Genomic DNA, 16196 nt, shown 5'->3' with positions numbered 1-16196 from the left:
GGGTTAAACACCTGTGCGATCTGTAAAGCATAAGTGACATTTTTCACCATGTACTTTGAGAATTAAATGTAAAAACAGTCAATGGATAAATATCAGTGGCACTGTTGAGCACTGCCTCTATAACAGAGAGATAACACCATGATATATGTTGCTTTTCAAGTCATTCTTAGAAACTGAGTTGGTGAATCAAGCGGGCCCAGTTCAAACATCTGTTATCAGTTTGTTTTGATCACCTTTCTTCAGCTAAGATGACTAAGAGGAGAGCATACACTTGAAAGAAATTGATTGTAAACCACAGATTAACCCAGAAAAGACGTTTCTGGTCTTTAAACATGTATGAGTAAAATAAAGACTCATATTTATCCGCTTGTTGTTGCTGTTGTGGAGTCAAAGCTAAGTGCAGGGAGGCCTGTTACTATGAGACAACCCTCTCTCAGCCTGACTCATGTCTGAGAACAGGAGGGGACAGAGGAGCCTGTGTAGCTCTCCCAGTCTCCGTTCCCACATGAGAAAGCTTGTCTTTTTGTCCTGTCTATTTCTATTTGAGAGAACACGCAAGTTTAAAAAGAAAAATGTTCCTGGATATGAACTGATCTCTCAATGATCACAAAAATGAGGGAATCTTTGTTATCTGACTGGAAAAGACAAAACACTGAGCATATGTTTGACATGTGCAGTCTTGCAAAATATTATATATCTTAAAGGCCACTGCGGCTTGTTGTGATCAACCATCTTACTGCAAATTTTGCTCTTCGCACAGCACTTTCGTCATTGCATCACATACCAGTCACACCCATGGACAGAGAAAAATAATGACGATGAGGAGACTCAGCAGCAACTGGAATAAAAGAGAAAAACATTTCCAAACAATATGGAACAAAATAATCTCATAGACAAAGGACATTTTGGAATATAAGATCTCCATAGTTCTCTGTAACAAAGAGGTATTTGTTAGTGATTCAGAATAAACTGTATCCTGTTTTAGAGAACAGTGGATATGTTTTCCACGCACATTTAGTTGGGCTCCGTACTTTAAGAAAATCTTTGCACATTAAAAAGCATAAACCTGCACATGACAACTAACTATTTAACTTAACTATTCTGTTATTTCGTGAATATTTTAATGATTTGCGTGTGATTCTGACCTCCAGGGGCTTGATCTGCTGCTCATCCTGTAAGATGAAGAGATATTGTTAGTCGCATGAATGTAACTGATCACCACGGGGTTAAAAAGAAAGTGTAAATGTACACTATATGGACAAAAGTATTGGGAAACACTCTTAATCTATGAATTGACCTATTATGGAATCAACATCTTCAGGCCACGGGTTTCCATGTTTAGGTACTTTGGTCCATATTTTGTGCAATCAATCGCATGTATGAGTGTTAACTTCAGTACAAAGTTGATTTGAGGGTGTAAAAGTCTCTCACCTGTTTTGACTGTTATCTTCTCTAGTTTGTTTTGGCTAATTTGCCATGGTTGGCATAGAAGGCTGCCTGTTGCCCAGTTGTAGGTTGTTACTGGTGGGGGTCAGGATAGCCCTTCCATGGTTGAACTCTGTAAGTATAAATAGTAGGGTTATTAGGTAGTATTAAGTAGTATTCGCTACTTTTCTTTACAGCTTTAATCTAAGAATGATTGTAGACGTCAGCAGGGTTAACTTGTCAAGTCAGACTTCCTGATTTAATAAACAGTTTTTTAAGTGTCAGTCTGAACAGTAATAATGTATAAAACATGTTTCTGAAACTGATAGGGTTCAGTTATCTTCATTCATTCAGTTATCCTTGTTGCATCTGTGGCTAAAGGTATTTTTAGCACTATTAAGTGCTTCTTAAGAAGCGGATGAATCGAGGATCCCATTGTTTTCTTTGTGAATCACTTTGTGTATCAGATGCTCCATTTTCTTTGCCATCTACCTCAGCACGGGCACGTTTCAGAAGTGGTGGCCTTTCCTGCTTGGTTTCAACTCAAAGTAATATTTAAAAATCAGTGCCATGACCCCAGTATGCGTGACTGATTTGATGCTTAAGCTATCCAGGCACTGAGTTTGTTTGGGGAATAAGGCGAGGTCATCCTGCAATGTATGTGCTAAATGATCCTGTTATGAAAATAGATAAATAAAAAGGGAACACAGTTTACACTTTGGATTATTACTCACCCTTTTACTTCTGTGATCTGACAAGCTTGTGTTAAAAAGTCCCGGAGAAAAAGATTTGTTTCATGGATACGTTTTCTTAACAAACAGTTTGAGGAAATAAAGCTATCAGAGTGCAAGTGATATTTGGAAACTCTTCGTACGCATGGTTTTGAGCTTCCCACGACAAGATTTCTGTTCTGTGTATTGAAGGTTCATTTAAACATGACGCGCATGACGTGCTGATTCTTCCAACTTGCACCAGGGAAAGAGGTCAGACAGACTACAGTTTCATGAGAATGAAATTTACTTTTGTTACAGCAACTGAAATTTTTATGGAATACTTCTGCTACTACTACTGTTATACTAATAAAAGCTTTTTTTTTTTTTTTATCCACAAGGGGTCTGCCAAATCAAACACACAAAGTTATCAGCATGTTTGATTTATCTGATTTTTATGCCAGATACTCTTCCTGACACAACCCCAGAGGGATTTGTGTTTCCTTTCAACATCAAAACGGGGATCTTATGTTTGTTAGGCAACTATTACCACTAATAATAACAATGATAATGTTTTAGAGGCGTGGTCCCGCTCCTGATATTCAGATAATTTCTCTCCAAACCTTTGACTGACAGACGTGATGACAGCCTTAGCCATTTACTGCCTGCTTGGCCTTCCCTCTGCTAATTGGACCTGTTTGAGCTGTTTGAGCTTTTAATACCATGAAAAGGCACTTTTCATGGTATTATGTGAAAAATAACATGTTCTACTGTGTGGTGCAGACTGTTTTTTTTAGCACCAAATGGCACAAATGTGTGTCTGTGCATTGCAACTGTACATTTCGTGGTTACAACTTGCTAACTAAACCTGCTAATCTTGCTAACTAAAAACTCCCAAACTTCAAAAGACTCCAAAGAAAACCCCCCCAAAAAACTAACATGACTGCCCTTGAAATGCTTTTCAATACAGTCTACGGTAGAAAACCCAACCTGGCAATGAGCATGTCTATACTGTCCCTCTAGCTTTTTACTATTTCTCAGTTCTTTAGAAGAAAACAATACTCTGAGCATAGCATAACTGTTGTTTTCATTGCGCAACACCAAATCCTTTGGTTAACTGAGTGTGAAAATTGTGTGATTGCAGCCCTCTACGCCAGTGTTTTGTTGATTTTACTGTAAATTCAGCTGGAGTGCCAAAGTGTTGCAGGCCAGTAAATAAATCAAATCATAGGCTTGTATACTAATTAGAAACAGTTCTTATCTGTTAGACTTTTCATCAGTCTTATGAAGATGCTTGTGTTCTAAATTCCCACAGCCGTACTCCACGGGGTACAATTTCTGATACAGCTGGAGATTATTCATGTTATTATTTCTCAATTTGTGGCTACACCCATGAGTGTCACTCTAAGATGGGCATCTGACAGTTTTTGGGTTTTTTAAAATGTTTTTTTGTCAATGTTTACGTTGACCAGCTGTGTCTCACCACAGTTCTATGAGTTACACTTCTGTGATACATGTTACTTTGCCAGGAAGGGCCTTGTGGTTTCAATGAGTGTGGATACACTATGCATAATGCCAACATTAGTACAGGACTACAGTCCAACAACAAATATAATATTGTACAGCCTCCTTTTTAAAGAAAACCAATAAAACAGATGAAACACTAAGAGTCACTTAAAGTCAGACCAGTTGAAGGCTGAGGGAAATGTCCCTGCAAAGAGGATTATAGACCAATAAAGTGAGTTATGGTTATGTGGGAGAGTCGTGATAAATCAAAGATGTTTACAGAGTCTTCTTGTGGATGTAGGAGAATCTTAATTGTACCGTGCACAAGATATTCAGCTGCTTTCCACATAGCACTGTGCAACCCCTAATATTTAAAACTCAGTAAATATACAAGAATCAACTTATTTCTGAGTTCTGCACACCAGGATTTATTATGTGTCTTGTGTGTCTTGAAAATCTTGTTTACTACAGGCAGCACAGCTAGTATTATTTTCACCTCGTGAAACTGTGTGTTTGTGACAGATGGCCAGATGTGGTCCTTATGACATCTACTCTATTGGGAATTTAACCAATGGTAGTTTTATGCAGTTTGGTAGGTGTTCATAAGCCCATCTGTCAGAGAACCAATTTTTCAACACTAACCCTGCAAAATACAGTCACAAAGCTTTACAGCTGTATAAACCTGATTCTCTGCACTGCCAGAGAAATATGAATAATCAGGTGAACTCAGGCATGACTTGCTGTGTAATCACAAGTAATTAAGTACAATTGCCTCCATTTGTGATTTGTTTCCTACAAACAATGCTGGAATAAATATTGGTTGGAGCGAGGCGTCATCAAGTGCTCATGAAACAGCTACATGTGGATGTATGCGCTGACCCCACACCTGTATATCATAAGAGCGCTAACATTTGTTCAGATCTGCTGTACTTATGTCTGATATTCTTCTTTATCACCAGGGTTCACTCAGCTGTACAAGTGCAAGCTGTTACAGTATCTGTGTTGTTCCATCCTCCACACGGTTCCTATGGCAGCTTTGAGGGTTGAAGTGGAAGAGCTCACATCCCCACTCATTACTGGAAACATGCCTGCTGGACTTCTGTGACCGTCTCATCTGCCAAAGTGGAAAAACTGTTTGGTTTTCCTAGAAGTGATAGAGGAACTCAAACTCTTCAACCACTTTGCACTACACATTCACGTGTTTCTGAAGCATAGCATATTTACATGTTTTCAGACAGTTTGGTCATTATCCCGGGGGAAATGGTGGTACTATAAACTGGAGTTATATGCTCAATATTCAGTTTAAAATGTAAATACAAGAATGTTGAAAAAAAAAAAAACAGTCACGGTGGGAATGAACAGGACATTTTTCAGATGCTTTCATGGTTTTGTGATTTTGAATACACCTTCACTGCAAAATAAAATGCATCATACTTCATAAAAATACAGTGACTAAAGCCTTGAGATTGCCACATTTGCACATAGATTTATGGGCAAAATATTAATTGAACAGTTAGCATAAAACGTTTGCTGTGCTTATAGCAAAGTACAAAAAAGGGTGACTTTGATGAAGTGAACTGATTCATTGTTGATAACCAGAATATGTAGAGCAAAACCATTTTTTTCTGAACAAGAAAAATTGAGCCTTGGTCACTACCAAGTTGTGTTAGGTACTTACACATACAGTGTAAAAGTAATGTATAGGTATGTATATATAACGGTGTAAATAACTGGTCCAAATGGCTACATATAATTTCCAGTGTTTCCACTTTATATTAATATGCAAAGACTCACGCAAGTGAGCCAGTATCACTGCAAATGGGAACACTTTAATCAAAATGTGGACACAAGTGGTCAAAACCACACTGTAAACCTTCAAACTCCTGTTGTTTAATTTGGCTGGTTATGAAGTCACTTTTCAGTGAATGTTTACTTCATGTCATTATTAACTCAGCCAAAGATGTTGGGCTTTCCAGATCTGTGGAACTGCCTTGGCGTGCAGAGACTCCTCCTGCTGCAGGTTAACAAGCCAGGCTGAGATGTCCCAATGAAGAAACTGTGCCACCTTCAAAGGAGACACATATTGGCCACAGTGGCCACAGGAGTGAGTTAAAAATTTTCCTTATAGCATTGCTGGTAAAAATGACTGCATGTGGAAGACGTTAGAGTGATTAAAAATATTGACTCTACATAAAATAAAGTTTCAAGTACATACCTGATTAAAACATCCAGCGTCCACAATGGGATCATTCACACAAATTGTCATCAGGCAGGCGACTGACCCAGACTTGCCCTACTTAGAGGATATTGGTGTCCTTTAGCTACCAAAGTCGTTTACTTGTCATTTGTGCTCTCGTGGGCAGAAAACAGTTTGGATCTTTCTAATGAAGAAGTGAGGACAGAACAAAGGGTTTATAAAAAGAATGTGATGTCAAGCATTTTTAATCATAATAATGAAGCCTTTGTAATCCTTTATGTCTAAAAGTTTGGTTGTGTGTCTCAAGCTAGAAGCAGCCACAAGAGAGAAATTACCCCCGTAGGTATCAGTAAACCAAGAAGCCTCAGGTTTTTAGATATATAATCAAGAAAGAAAATATAGGGCCAAAGGGAGACTGATCACAGAGATACACCAATAAGGAATAATCCACTACTCGTGAATGTTTCCCTCCTTTACTCCCTGTCATTATCTTGCTGACATTCTCACCCTCCGGCCATCTCCTGTGCAGCTTTCTTTCTCTCCATTCATCTTTACCTTCCTTTACAGAACTGATTCAAACAGGCTCCACTGAAGATTTTAAGGGTCAAGGTCTGTTTGGACACTTCTGGTTTGCTCAGCAGGAGATGGCAAAGACTTTAACGGCCTGATTGCCTTTGAAGTCCACAAAATGACAGCAACCTCTCCAATATGATCAAAGGAGGACAGAGGCAACACAATTAGAGTAATGTGCTTTGAATATTCTCCTTGTTGACTAATGATGTCAAAAAAGTACTTATGATGTGAACTATTACAAAATTCTCTTGAGGGAAAATTCTGGAAAACACAATAGTATATTAATATGAATTTTACATTGCCCAGAAACATTATAATGAAAAAAATACCTCACCAATCAAACAAACAAGCAAAACCAGAAATCAGTGAGTTCTATTTTCAGTCATTTTAACTTCATTTCCATTGAAAGGTAGAAGGGGGATTTTGGAATAGATGTCTAAATTTAATGGCCTTTCAATACATGTCTCTGGCTACTCCTCTAACTTTGCCGGTTTACAAAGGTTAAATATATTTTTAAAAGTTAATATGCAAGTGTAGTTAAGATACGATAATCATAGGTATGAATGTTATGGTAAATTTAGGCTTGCAATGATTTCTTTGAACTGTTCTTTTTTTTTTTGGAGTGGACTGATTGTACAGGATACATCTTAGATGACTTTAAAAAGCAAGAATTGGGTCCAAAAAGGTTGAATGGGGTTTTTCTGTAATCCACACAGGCTCAAATATATACATACACCCAGACTAATATTTGGATAAACGTCACTTAGTAAACTGCACAGTAACCAGATGCTATCAACAAACTTCTGGCATAAGTCTGGTAGGATATTTGACCACTGTTTATGAAAGCATTGATACAGTTCATTTAAATTGGTTGGTTTTCTGACACAGACCCCACTTTTAAGCATAGTCCACAAATTCTCAATAGTGCTGAGCTCAGGGCTTTGGGAAGGCCATTCCAGAAGCTTAATGTTAGCCTGCTTTATCCATTCTATGACCAGTTTTGATATGTGTCTTGGGTCACTGTCTTACTGGAACATCCAATTGTGTCCAAGTTTCAACTGTCTAGCTGTTGATTTGAAATGAAGTTGAAGAATTTGGTGGTAGTCTTCGTTCTTCACTATTCTATCCACTTTTTGCAATGTACCAGCATCAGTGGCAGTAAAACAGCCACAGAGCATGATGCTACCACCACTGTGCTTTAAAGCTTGTATAGTGTTCTGAAAGCCTTCCTGTTACTCCTCTGAGCATACTTTTTGTTATTGTGGCCAAATAGCTCAATCTCATCTGACCAGTAAAAAGTTCTTTGTTGGTCAGCGCCCTCTCAGTCCATAGTGACTGTAGACAGTGACGCTGGTGTTCCAGCAGTTTACAGCATGTTTGAGCCTTGGTGGTTCCTGGGCTGTTTTTGGACATCCTAACACATTTCTTGTCATGGGAGGGTGACAGTTTAGGTCTGAATAACTTATACTTACACATCATTGTTTAAACTGATGATCTTGAAATACCCTGTCATTAACAAATGGCGCCAAGAGATCTTCCCAACTTGTAAAATACACAGTTCTTCTTCTTATATCAACTTCCTTGGACTTTCCCATTGTTCTTAGTACCGTCAAAACAAATCACTTTTGTGCTGGCAAACAGAAAGCACCAGTTGTAATAAATCATGATCACCAATGTGAAGTTAATATGCCTTGGCTTTGTCAAAATAACACTCTTAATAGAACCTTCAGCATCATTTATTAAAAGATTTAAGTGAGTGAGTCTGTATCTAAACTTTTGACCCTGTGTGAATTAGAGAAAATCTAATGTAAATCCAAACTTGTATACCAAATTCTTGTTTTTTAAAGTCATGAAAGATGTGTGATTACAATCATTGCACCCTAGAAAAAAGAGCAGTTCAAAGAAATCATTACAACCCCGAAATTACCACGACATTCATGCCCATGAAGAGTGAATGTAAACTTCTGACCACAACTGTAACTTTGTATAGGATATACAGAAATAGCAAGTCTGTAACTAGGATTGTTTAAATACTGAGGGCACGAGTTAAAAGTTTATCCGTTCAGTTCTGACACTGTAAATAGATACAAGGTGCCTTTTGAAAAGTAGAATCAGCTCCCAAAAATTGTTATTGTTTAAATGCTAAAAAAAGATGTCTGACATTTACAGTCTCACTTTGAATTCACTATCCTGGCCTTTTATAGTAAAAGCTTTATTTTTTCTAATTAGAACAGCGATACATCAAATCATGAGGGAATCAATACTTGGATCTTTTTTTTCTTCTTCTGTTCACATGGCAGACAGAGACGCTTTATGATGTCACCATAACATCACATTTTATTTAGCAGTCAGTTAAATGAGTTTGCTTCACATTGTTAAGCACAGTTAGTTTAGACTGTTTGGTTGCCATGCCGCGGCTGGTGGAGCCGAGAAATAAACATAACTTTTAAGGACAGAGGCAATGATGCTCAGCAGATGACATTTAAAACAGAATTCTGACATAAGAAACAGGACTATTTTTGTGCCCTTTGCCATTTGGCATCCCCTTTAATCAATCCTGATCAGCCAATTCAAACAGAAAAATCAGAGCATGCATTAAGTGAGCGAAGTCCTAAAGTTTTTTTAGGCATCAATTCACTGCAATTCTGCCAGATGTTCATTGCTCATTGCTTGGCAAATGTTTCCATAGCTTATGGGAGATTAGGAATAATGATCTTGACCCAAAAAGAAAAGAACAATTATATGTTTAGTTTGATTTTTGTCCCCAAATTACCCTACCAGAGCAGTATACAGCTGCCTACCGCCAGTTTACGAGTTATTTCTTCCATCTTTCCTACATGTAATTGAACCAGTGATAACAGCTCCTATCATCAGCTGAAGCAAGGAGCATCAGTTCTTCCATAGTGTCTTCCTTTCATCACCCAAGACATTAGCTCAGTTCATTGACCCAGTGATATCCTTCGTACCAGTATCTCTGTTCCCCCAAATAGAAACGGAGGACTGCTCCGCTGTGTCTGCTCTATCTGCGTCATGGCCTGATAATCACAAATTTACCAGAAGGCTTGATGCTTTATCTCAACCGAGGAGAGCTAAAACGGTTGCACACCAATATAGGATCTATGTTCTCTAACAGGGAGTCTGGATCTGGATACTCATCAAGGGGGTGTGTGACTACAAGTGTTCTTCTTTAGTCTCATCCTCTGTACCCATAAACAGGGAGAAAATGTGTGAATAACTTTAACCCCCCCCCCTTCATATTTTCATGAGAAACCCACAATGCAGTTGTACTATTTCCTGAAACAATACCAGGCCAGCATTTCTTAGGATTTCACCAATTGGTCAAATTCTGTGGCTGACAAAACTTGTCAAGGCTTTTTCATAAGGACTTTATAATTTAAGCCTGTTGCAGGCAGTTTTATGATGTGGTCACATGTGGAATTTTGGTTTCATGCAATTTATCTTGTACACAGTTCAAAGATGAAATTACCAGAATTTGTCTAAATAAGCAATCACACATAGTTGTAACTTTTCTAACATATTCTGGATCTGTTTCAGAGGCTACTAAATTTTCTCCAGATTTTTAAAGCAGAACTTTTTAAGGTTTTCTTAGTATGAATGAAACCAAAGCTTTCCAGCTTTTTTTGCACAAAACCTTGCCAAGATGGGTGTTCACTGCAAAGTTTAAGAGGTTATCACAAACTCTTGACCCTCTAAACAGCTCTAAAAAGATTCTTGCATGTTTATAAATAAGTACTTAAATAGTAAAGAATGACACAAATCTATCATCAACACGTATTTACCATGTTTGAAGTCATAATTACTGACACTTTGTACAATGTGGCAGAAAACATGAATCATAAGCTTTGTTAAAAAAGAAAAACTTAAAACCACACTTCCAAAAAAAAGGGACTTTAATAAATAGCTGCAAACCAACTGACATTAAAAACATCAGTAGCTCTTTGAGGCAAAAATGTAGGACAACTAGACACCTGAAGAGCTTTAATACCATTTTGTTTGCTGTACCCACCATTTTCAACTCAACAAACAGGAAGGTAACAAATATAAGTCAGCATGTAAATCCCTTAACAGATTAAACATTTATTGGGGTCCTCTTTGTGAAGAATTTCAAACAGATTAATCAGCTCCTTATAGTGACACAAAATGATGGAAAAAATCTGTTTGAAATGTTTAGACAAACTGTATCATTTGATCCCACAAATAGCAGATAACAGAAAAGCGGTACACTTGTTCCTCCCACACACACACTTAAACGTACAGACCTGGAAGTCTGTGGAGGGATTCACACAAATGCTATCAGCTAACCCCCTCCTCCATACACGGGCTCTCCGTGACTCAGTACGTGATGTCAGGTCTCTCTTTTTACATTATCTAACTGATAAGCAAAGGAGGTCTTATTGTGCTTCTAGGATCATCCTGTCCATGTCTTCGTGTCTCTCCATTTCTCCAATGTTTCCATTAGTGGGTTTCTTTAGATTGCTACTGTAGGAACAGTATACTAAAAGCCATGATGACACAGCAGCAGGCCACCCACGGACTCTTCCGCTCACCTGGAGAAATGCAATAGTGCAGTGTTTAGGCTTTGTCAGGAAACATTTCTGCATGCATGTATAAATAACAATATGACAAAGTAAAAAAAAAACTATATGGGGGCAGTCATAGGCTTACCTATTCTGGCACACTTCCAAAAAATTCCTAGAAGCCTAAAAAGTAAAGGAATTACAAACATTACAAACAGGAACTCTGATATTAAAAGCTCAAAGACCTGTGATGATATGTGCACATACAGCAACAGAGGTACTCCACAAAACCCAAGCAGCCATCGGATGTCAAGTTCCATGTGAGGAATTTACAACGTAGAGGGAAAAGACGAACAGCAGGACATCTCATATGGATTGAGCACTGAGGCAAATGAGACATTTTCACTTCTTTTGAGAGCTCTGTGTGTCTCTGCATTTAAAGCAAACTTTTTAAACTTTCATTCTCACCAGATGGTGTCAGCATCCCATTGTACAATTTTTTCCTCAAAGTTGTCTCTGTATAACAGTTACATTTTGTACACTTGAAGCTAAGATTTGTTTTTGAGTGTACTGCTATTTTTCTTTATAAAACACATATTTTCTTGGAGATGGTATTCCCCTTAGATTTTGTGCCTTTCCCTACCACACAAGAATTATCTGCGAAATGTGTGGCATCAAATCAACACAAATAATGTCTCATGCCTCAGTCAACAAATCAATCAAGGGGGAAAACTATTAAATCATCCCATATGACATTCTCAGTCTCAAGCGCTTGTCTGAACAGGATGTCCCTCCCTTTTCCAATGCTGTGTGTATGTGAGTGAAACTGTTTCTGGGATTTGCCAGATTTATTAGAAATGAATTACAGAACTTATACAGCCAAGAATAATGTTGATCCTGAAATTATAAAAATCTGCTTTACTTCTGCTACTTTACTGGCCTTAATAAGCAGCTTCTTATTAACCAAGTGTTTTGGACAGACAAGCCTTACTTGATAAAGGAACGACTTTAATATGAGCAAAAATACAGGCGTAAATTACTTGAAGTGCACCATTTCTATTATGAAAACTGACGGCGTCAGAACCTTAAAGGATGTTCACTTATCATTGGTGGTGTGTGTCTATCAACAATTGCCATTGCTCAGTGTGGACAGAGTAAGACGAGGACAGCAATCCCCTTGCGACTAGGAAAAATCTGGAACTGATTGCAAGTAGTTGTGGTATCCAAGTGGTCACCCCACCGACCTTTTGATTCCAAGTCTATTGCAAAGCTCACCTGGTAGGAGGCAACTTGTTTCCAAACAATCGCAGTCTGTAGCAATGAGCAAACTCATCTGTGAAACATCTTTTTGCAATGGGCTGCTTGACTCAATTGGTCGTCTTAGGGTGTTTTCACACCTGCGCTGTTTAGTCTGTTTAAATTGAGCTCAGGTTCATTTTCCCCCTTGGTAAGATTTGTTTGTGCAGTTGTGAAGACAGTAACCGCACTTGGGTGCCATTCAAAACAACCACACCGGAGGAGGTGGTCTCGGTGCATTTCCAAACAAGCACCAGAGCGGTTTGTTTATGGTGCGAGCGTGATCTGACCCCAAACTGGACCAACCACCAGCTGTATGCTGCAAGTTTGAACTAAAAAACATTAGTTTGCAATGCATTCTTTGTATTCTTAATGTGGGGAGGTTTTATATATGTGCAGGTCTGTACGGTCTAGCAACTAGCCAAGAAATCAATGTAAATTCTCAGTTTTCTCACACTGCATCTTCCTCCTATATTTAATTTGTTGCTCCTCTCCTGCCCCAGACACATCTGGCCAATGAATGGACTGAATATTTTCACAGTTTGCACTTCGCCTGGAGTTCTCTTGGACTTTTCTCTGTAAACCAAAACCACGGGGAAAAGCTACAAGTTTACAAACTCATCAACTGATCGGATCAGAGTAAATGAACAATAGTTGTGAAAACGCCCTCAGTTATATATAATAGCATGGTTGCTGATCACCTATGGCAATCTGCAGTTTAATTGCAGACCTGCTGCAACTACATCAGTATTTGTGGAAGAATTTCTGAATTTTTGTTAATGGGTTTCAGGCTAGAATCTGAATCCAAGAAGAAAATGTGAATTTATATGTGTGTAGATCACAGATTTGCAATTTACAACATACAGGGAGTGGAGAATTATTAGGCAAATGAGTATTTTGTCCACATCATCCTCTTCATGCATGTTGTCCTACTCCAAGCTGTATAGGCTTGAAAGCCTACTACCAACTAAGCATATTAGGTGATGTGCATCTCTGTAATGAGAAGGGGTGTGGTCTAATGACATCAACACCCTATATCAGGTGTGCATAATTATTAGGCAACGTCCTTTCCTTTGGCAAAATGGGTCAAAAGAAGGACTTGACAGGCTCAGAAAAGTCAAAAATAGTGAGATATCTTGCAGAGGGATGCAGCAGTCTCAAAATTGCAAAGCTTCTGAAGCGTGATCATCGAACAATCAAGCGTTTCATTCAAAATAGTCAACAGGGTCGCAAGAAGCGTGTGGAAAAACCAAGGCGCAAAATAACTGCCCATGAACTGAGAAAAGTCAAGCGTGCAGCTGCCAAGATGCCACTTGCCACCAGTTTGGTCATATTTCAGAGCTGCAACATCACTGGAGTGCCCAAGAGCACAAGGTGTGCAATACTCAGAGACATGGCCAAGGTAAGAAAGGCTGAAAGACAACCACCACTGAAAAAGACACACAAGCTGAAACGTCAAGACTGGGCCAAGAAATATCTCAAGACTGGTTTTTCTAAGGTTTTATGGACTGATGAAATGAGAGTGAGTCTTGATGGGCCAGATGGATGGGCCCGTGGCTGGATTGGTAAAGGGCAGAGAGCTCCAGTCCGACTCAGACGCCAGCAAGGTGGAGGTGGAGTACTGGTTTGGGCTGGTATCATCAAAGATGAGCTTGTGGGGCCTTTTCGGGTTGAGGATGGAGTCAAGCTCAACTCCCAGTCCTACTGCCAGTTTCTGGAAGACACCTTCTTCAAGCAGTGGTACAGGAAGACGTCTGCATCCTTCAAGAAAAACATGATTTTCATGCAGGACAATGCTCCATCACACGCGTCCAAGTACTCCACAGCGTGGCTGGCAAGAAAGGGTATAAAAGAAGAAAAACTAATGACATGGCCACCTTGTTCACCTGATCTGAACCCCATTGAGAACCTGTGGTCCATCATCAAATGTGAGATTTACAAGGAGGGAAAACAGTACACCTCTCTGAACAGTGTCTGGGAGGCTGTGGTTGCTGCTGCACGCAATGTTGATGGTGAACAGATCAAAACACTGACAGAATCCATGGATGGCAGGCTTTTGAGTGTCCTTGCAAAGAAAGGTGGCTATATTGGTCGCTGATTTGTTTTTGTTTTGTTTTTGAATGTCAGAAATGTATATTTGTGAATGTGGAGATGTTATATTGGTTTCACTGGTAAAAAGAAATAATTGAAATGGGTATATATTTGTTTTTTGTTAAGTTGCCTAATAATTATGCACAGTAATAGTCACCTGCACACACAGATATCCTCCTAAAATAGCTAAAACTCAAAACAAACTAAAAACTACTTCCAAAAACATTCAGCTTTGATATTAATGAGTTTTTTGGGTTCATTGAGAACATGGTTGTTGTTCAATAATAACATTATTCCTCAAAAATACAACTTGCCTAATAATTCTGCACTCCCTGTATGTATCACTGTTCATTGCTGTATTATCACAGACACAGCATGTAAATAGGCAACTTGATCTCATTTAATTGCAAGCTGATAGCAGACTGACTCGGATTTCAAAGATAATGAGTTTGCAAATGCATGGCATTTGGTCGCAATAACTGTTGTCTCCAGCCACAATTTTCCTGTTTTTACCAGCAGAAACACTGTAAGTGACTGCTGTGTAGAAATATTTCAGCAAGCACTGATTAAACTTGCAGAATCATTAGATTTGAATTTTCACTCTTCTACACTGCTCCAAGGCTCCACATTTAACTGTTGTCATATGCATGTGAATGTCTCCATCTATTCTGAAAGCATTAGGCTGAAATTTACTGTTTTAACCTTACCTTTAATTTCTTGTAAGATGATCTATAATGTTATAGAACCACAATAATATACTTTACATACAGATTACCATTCTGAATTATTACATAGTGAAATGAAGAGTGATCAAGCAATTTGCCATTATTGCTGATAATGAACTTAGAAAAGATGAATGATTTAGTCATTTTGATCATTTATACTGCTCAAAAAGACAAAGATGGGAAGCCAATTAATCATGTCAGTGGTGATTTTTAAGTAGCCCATCTTACCCAGTCTTATTCTTGTCCAGCAGGCTGGGGGCCATTGCTCTGATGTAGGCACAGGTACAGATCAGGAGGAGAATCACAGTTAGCAGTGACTGGAAGTTGAAAATGGCTGACTGCAAGATGAAAGAGAATGATACATTTAGTACAGACATAATACAATATGTCATAACAATTTAAAAAAAGTGAACTCGTGACAGTTTTCTGTAATACTGATCTTCAGCTACGTGCAGAGAAGATAGCTGTTGTGCCAGTTGTTCACTTTGGTGCTGACTGACTGTGCAGAACGCTTTAGAGTTATTATATTGTCAAAAACTCAACTTAAAATCTGTTTTTTTATAATCTCATATTCAGAATTACACAGTGAAAGTGCATATGTAGACTTACTTACAAAATCAACTACGTGCCTAGAAGGTATTATGACCTCCCTCACAATCAATATCTTATACAGTACTCTGATTTGCCAAAATGAAGACCAAAGTCCAAATGGACTCAGTTAGTCCTTATCATCAAAAGGTGCAACACTTAAGATTTTCACTTCAAAACTGTTTTAGACATTAAAAAGATGAATAACAAAACTAGAAACAGACATGCCACTTATGAGAATAATTAACTGTTGCATTAAAACAATAGCTACTACAGTGTTCTACCACATATATAGATCGAACAGTCAGTGAATATACCGAGCCCACAGTCCAACATAAATGGGGAGAAAACAAAATTAGCTCCCCAGAGACTGTATTTTTCTCACACACAACCTGTGAGCCAACCCACTTCTTCTTGCTGATCACACTTTTTGTCAAACATGTTGAAGAATTGGCAGTCAATACATGAAACCTTGTAGACCACACAGACAGTACTTTGGACAGCTGTGGACACCAGGGACACATGAGTGCTCTTATCCTACCATTTT

This window comes from Astatotilapia calliptera, chromosome 12, assembly GCF_964374335.1.
Source record: "Astatotilapia calliptera chromosome 12, fAstCal68.1, whole genome shotgun sequence".
NCBI lineage: Eukaryota > Metazoa > Chordata > Actinopteri > Cichliformes > Cichlidae > Astatotilapia > Astatotilapia calliptera.
This window is presented reverse-complemented; position numbering follows the sequence as displayed.